The 6,219-nt window shown below is 38.5% G+C and overlaps 1 protein-coding gene across 1 annotated transcript in view; it reads right to left on the minus strand.

Moving 5' to 3' along the window:
• LHFPL3 (LHFPL tetraspan subfamily member 3) overlaps window positions 1-6,219 on the minus strand; it is a 103,019-nt gene that overhangs the window by 95,896 nt on the left and 904 nt on the right. The window lies entirely within an intron of this gene.

Raw genomic sequence — 6,219 nt, forward strand, 5'->3', positions numbered from 1 at the left:
AATCAGCTTCCGAGGAAGGCAGAAAGACCATCAGTTTCAAGTTGTGTTATGTTCAAAGATTTATATTCATTTTCGTGCCATAAAAACACCTCAATGTATTTTGTCTTGTGTAGTCGATTTGTCTTACAGTCTACTGAGCAATAACTATATAACTTTGCCAATTTTCCTTGTCCAGTTATCAATATCTTTTGGAATCATGTCTTTGTTTTCAGGAAATAAATGTTTTTGCAAATTAAAACAAGTGGTGAAATGCTATTATTAAAAACTATTTCTGCAGCATTTCTTGTCTAAGCAGCTATAATAAATTTTAATAATAAAAAAAACTGGAGAAATAGTGGACTATCTTGTTAGCTGCTGCAGTATCTATCTATCTATCTATCTATCATCTATCAATTAATCTATCTATCTATCCATCCATGTATCCATCCATCCATCCATCTATCTATCTATCTATCTATCCATCTATCCATCCATCCATCTATCATCCATCGATTCATCTATCCATCCAGCCAGCCAGCTATCTATCTATCTATCTATCCATCTATCCATCCATCTATCCATCCATCTATTTATCTATCTATCATCCATCTATCTATCTATCTATCTATCTATCTATCTATCTATCTATCTATCTATCTATCTACACACATATATATATCCATTTGACTATTCATAATTTGTCTATGAGTTTGTGAAAAGTTTGGTAAAATTTTGTTTTTAAGGTACTTCTCAACCTTTTGGGAAGAAATATCTCATCTTCTACACAAATTGGAACAACAATTTTAAAAAATGCCTGTACACTTGCATTATTCACTAATATGTCCTCTACTTAAATTTTCAATATATTTTTCTTTATTTTTTTCCTTTCTCAACTTATATGACACTCATCTCCAACTTTATTTGCCAACTCTAAATTTTTCAGTTTCCCGTATTACAATTGAGTCTCTGTTTACCTCACAGTTAACGTAGATAACAGTTGTGATAAAAGTTTAATCTGATGTATTAAAGTCAGACCAGGAAAATCTATGACCTGAAAAACTTACATAAAGTTACATGGAATCACGCATGCTTCCTCACTATCAGACCTCCATCTAATAAAAGAAGTAATTGAAATCACTGTATTAATAATTAACAATCGGATATGCTGGAAGTATAACCGCAAGGAAGTTATTGTTAGCAATTTCACACATTTTCTAATACTTCATACACACAATATGGAGAGTGAACACCACTGATTATTTGCTCAGGAAACAGAACACACAAATGGCTTAAAGTAAGCAGTATGAAATCATATGTAAATACCGATGCATGAAGTGTATGTAATTTTCCAGATCCATTAAGTAATTATTTGAGAAGACCACAGTCAGCGACTGTTCAAAGTTACAATGGTACTGAAAAAATGTGGCTTGTGACCAGTTTTCACACTTGTCACTTTTGCAGCATCCTCACTGTCACGGGATCAAAATTCAGGTGCTTAGATGACTTGTATTTATGACGGTTTCCATGTCCCGGAGTCACATGATCTGTTTTTGCAAGTTTCCGACAAACAAAGTCAATGGGGAAGCGGGATTCATTTAAGAACAGTCTTACTAACTTACCAACGGTAGTGATTCATTCAACAACGGTGGTGAGAAAGATCGTAAAACAGGGCAAAACTTACGTAACAAATGTTTCACTTAGCAAGAGAAATTTTGGGCGCAACTGGGGTTGTAAGTTGAGGATTACTTATAGCATCCAAAGCATGGGCAGTTGAAATGAATTTCTAAATGTCCATTCTAGATCAAGGAGAGAAGCAACCTAGAACTAAGGAGAAACTTCCTGACCGTTAGAACAATTAACCAGTGGAACTACCTGCCTCCAGAAGCGGTGAATGCTCCAACACTGAAAGTTTTTAAGAAGAGACTGGACAGCCATTTGTCTGAAATGGTGTAGGGTTTCCTGCCTGAGTAGGGGGTTGGACTAGATGACCTCCAAGGTCCCTTCCAACTTTATTATTATTATTATTATTATTATCATCATCATCATCATCTTGTAAATTATTTTGGACAGGAACCTCCTTTTGTTCTTTGCCCTCCGACAACAAACACAATTTTGTTGGATAATGTTTATCCAAAGAGGGCCCTGTGCTGGTTGCTTCACCGTTTCATGATGGACACTGTTTCTCTCACTCAGAAAATTAGATGAATGTTGAATATCTGCTTCAGAACCGAATACCCAATTAGAGAATTGTCGCAATGCTTCGCTGAAAGTTTGACTAATCTCCAGTCGCCACTTCCCCACTTGAAATTTCTGAGGCAATTTTAGGAAGATGCATTAAAAGGCCGACAAGTTCTCATTGGCTTTCGTGGGTTGAGGAAAAAAGAGTCAACCGTGAAAATGGCAGACTCAGATTTTGCTCAGAAACAGAACATAGATTTTTTTTCTACTCATCTCAAAGTACAATTCAAGAAGAAAAAAATAAGTTCTATGAGAATCTTTCCTTGAGAATATCTATTGCTTTAATTTTATTTGGGAGTGTAATATCCAAAGATTTAAATCCTTCATTTCTACCCAAGAATTCCTAACGGAGCTCTAAAAAATACTGTTTTGAATTCTGGCTACAAAACTAATTTCTAATTGGCTAAACAAAAGCGATTCTCATTTAAGTTGTGGGTGTAAATCAAGACATGAACTACTGGATGAGGTTACCAAAAAAAGAAAAGAATTCCAGCATTGTTCACAATATAACTTACCTAACGATATTAATTGGATTATGTTTGTGTGGGGGGCAAATTTAGGAATATCATGGCATAGCCAGATAAAGTATATTTAAAGTAAAGTAGATTATTATTGAGGATGTAATAGAGAGCCAGTTTAGTCTAATAATTAAGACACCAGCCTAGAAAGCAGGAGATGGTGAAATGAAAATGAGATAAATGCCAGCTGGGTGACTTTGGGCCAATCACTAGGAGACGGTGAGTTCTAGTTCCACCTCAGTTGTGAATGCCAGCTGGGTGACTTTGAGCCAATCACTAGGAGACGGTGAGTTCTAGTCCCGCCTTAGTCATGAATGCCAGCTGGGTGACTTTGGGCCAATCACTAGGAGACTATGAGTTCTAGTCCCGCCTTAGTCATGAATGCCAGCTGGGTGACTCTCAGTCTACTCCACCTTACATGATTGCATCTGAATTTTGATCATGTGACCACGGGGATGCTGCAACAGTTGTTAAGCATGAAAAACGGTCATAAGTTACTTTTTTGAACTTCAAATGTCATTAAACAAATGTAAATCAAGGACTATCTCTATCTTAAAATTGCTAAGGTTAAGAAACACGGTCATAAAGCAGCCTCAATCAATACCCTGTCGTTAACCTGGAACAAAGGAGGAATTTCCTGACTGTTAGAACAATTAACCAGTGGAACTACTTGCCTCCAGAAGTTGTGAATGCTCCAACACTGGAAGTTTTAAAGAAGAGATTGGACAACCATTTGTCTGGAATGGTATAGGGTCTCCTGCTTGAGCAGAGGGTTGGACTAGAAGACCTCCAAGGTCCCTTCTATTCTATTCTATTCTATTCTATTCTATTCCATTCTATTCTATTTTTATTCTATATTCTATTCTATTCTGTTCTATTCCATTCCATTCCATTATTCTACTCTACTCTACTCTACTCTATTCTACTCCACTCCACTCCACTCCACTCCACTCCACTCCTCTATTCTATTCTATTCTATTCTATTCTATTCTATTCTATTCTATTCTATTCTATTCTATTCTATTCTATTCTATTCTATTCCTATTCCATAGAATTATTTAGAAGTATAAACGACAATAACTGATCCATCAAATTTATAACTAATGAAAACCACATGTAAGTTCATTTTTTCTAGCACGGGCCTAATTGTTAAGCATATGTTCATTTGATTTGTTTTATAAGCCTTTCTCTTTACTGGTCTCCGGATAGTTCAAATCCAGGAGGCTTTTAGCAACTTTTACTTTCTATGTTAACATGTTGTAATTCATTAGTGTTTCGTCTCCCCTTTGGCCACCAACTGATTCACATTAAGAGCAACTCCCCCGTGGCTTGTTTAGATCTTCCCCGGTTACGAATGGCCTCTGTTGAGATGTACGCTGTTTGTTCACCGTATGGTACACATTTTGTCATTTTCAAGATTCCACATGAAAAAAGGCTTCTGCGATTCCTCTAGTTTCATCAGGCTGGCTGTTTCTTTCACTACCCAACAGGAATAAGCATTAGAGACGCTGACTGACCTGGTTCAATCCACATCCAAGCCAATACTTTTGACTTTGCGTGTCGTGTGAACCCAGGAACGACAAGCTGTGGTTTGTAGTTAGCACGATGCACAAATGAGATTTATTTCACGACGACTTGATATGCCAAAGCAGCCATTAAAGCTGCTCATCCATCCATCCTCTCTTCTCATTTACCAAGCCATCATTCTTTACATACAACCTGGTTTAATCGCTGATTCCTACTCTTTCTTTAAACTGCCCGAAGGAGGAATCAACCCTTACTATCTCACCTACTTTTCATCCGATTGTGATGGGGAAAAAAAAAAAAAAGGATATCACAAATATCTGTAGCTCAGGTGGAGGATGGAGGTTCATCCTCCGAGCTTCTGGTTGGTTTCTTCACCCCATTATCCCCACCTCCCCAAGAACGCCGACGCCTCAACTTTGCTGACGGTGTTGGCCAGGCTGGTAACAAAATGTTCAGAAACCAAGAGAGCTGAAGAAGCACCTTGGAGCAGAAGCGAAATGTCTTCAAAGAAAAATGAGAAGGTCCAGTTGCCTCTTGGAAAATAAAACACCTTCGGGACAACCTGGATCTGGAGGACTGAGAATCTCCATAGACATTAGAATAGAATAGAATAGAATAGAATAGAATAGAATAGAATAGAATAGAATAGAATAGAATAGAATACAACTACGACTACGACTATGGAATGCAATAAGATATGGATTGGAATGGAATTGGAATGGAATAGAATAGAATGGAATGGATTAGAATAGAAAGAATAGAATAGAATGGAATGGAATGGAGTGGAGTGGAGTGGAATAGGAATATAGAAGAGAAGAGAAGAGAAGAGAAGAGAAGAGAAGAGAAGAGAAGAGAAGAGAAGAGAATATAGAAATGAAGAATGTAATGTAATGGAATGGAATGGAATGGAGTGGAATAGGAATAGGAATAGGAATAGGAAAAGAGAAGAGAAGAGAAGAGAAGAGAATATAGAAATGAAGAATAGAATGGAATGGAATGGAGTGGAATAGGAATAGGAATATAGAAGAGAAGAGAAGAGAAGAGAATATAGAAACGAAGAATAGAATAGAATAGAATAGAAGAATAGAATAGAATAGAATAGAATAGAATAGAATAGAATAGAATAGAATAGAAAATATGGAATAGAATAGAATAGAATAGAATAGAATAGAATAGAATAGAATAGAATAGAATAGAATAGAATAGAATAGAATAGAGCTGGAAGGGACCTTGGAGGTCTTCTAGTCCAGCCCCCTGCTCAAGCAGGAGAACCTACACTATCTCAGACAAGTGACTGTCTAGCTTCTTTTTAAAGACCTCCAGTGATGAAGGACCTACAGCTTCTAGAGGCAGGTTGTTCCACTGATTAATTGTTCTAACTGTCACGAAATTTCTCCTTAGTTCTAGGTTGCTTCTTGCTTAGTTTCCATCCGTTGCTTCTTGTCCTGCCTTCAGGTGCTTTGGAGAATAGCTTGACTCCCTCTTTTTTTGTGGCAGCCCCTGTGATACTGAGACACTGGCTATTATGTCAGACCTGTTTCTTTTGAGACACGAACCGTCTTCAAAACAAAAGCCAGAAAGTGTACTTGGCTGCTGAACAAAAAAAAAAAAAAAAAAAAGCACTTTCGGGGCAACCAGGACTGGAGAGGGCTGAGCACCTCCAGAGACGTTCAGAAACCAACCCGCACGCTCGGAGAAGGCTCCTTTCACCCTAAGAAGCCTCTCTCAGATGTTGGACTGGTACCCCACCCTACACCCCATCCCTCCCCCGGTTCTTGCTGGCTCCGGGATCCCTGACTCCTGGCATCTCAGCGCCAGGGGTCCCCAACCCCCTTGGTCCGCGGACCGGTGGCGGGCCACGGCCCGCCAGCAACCGGTCCGCAACAAACAAGCGAAGCCCCATCGGCGGGGATGCAGGCAGCGCGTAAAAGCGCGCGCCCTCCGGGTCCGCGGGAAA

Source organism: Crotalus tigris, unplaced genomic scaffold (genome assembly GCF_016545835.1).
Source record: "Crotalus tigris isolate CLP2741 ecotype Arizona unplaced genomic scaffold, ASM1654583v1 scf7180000019599.1365583, whole genome shotgun sequence".
NCBI lineage: Eukaryota > Metazoa > Chordata > Lepidosauria > Squamata > Viperidae > Crotalus > Crotalus tigris.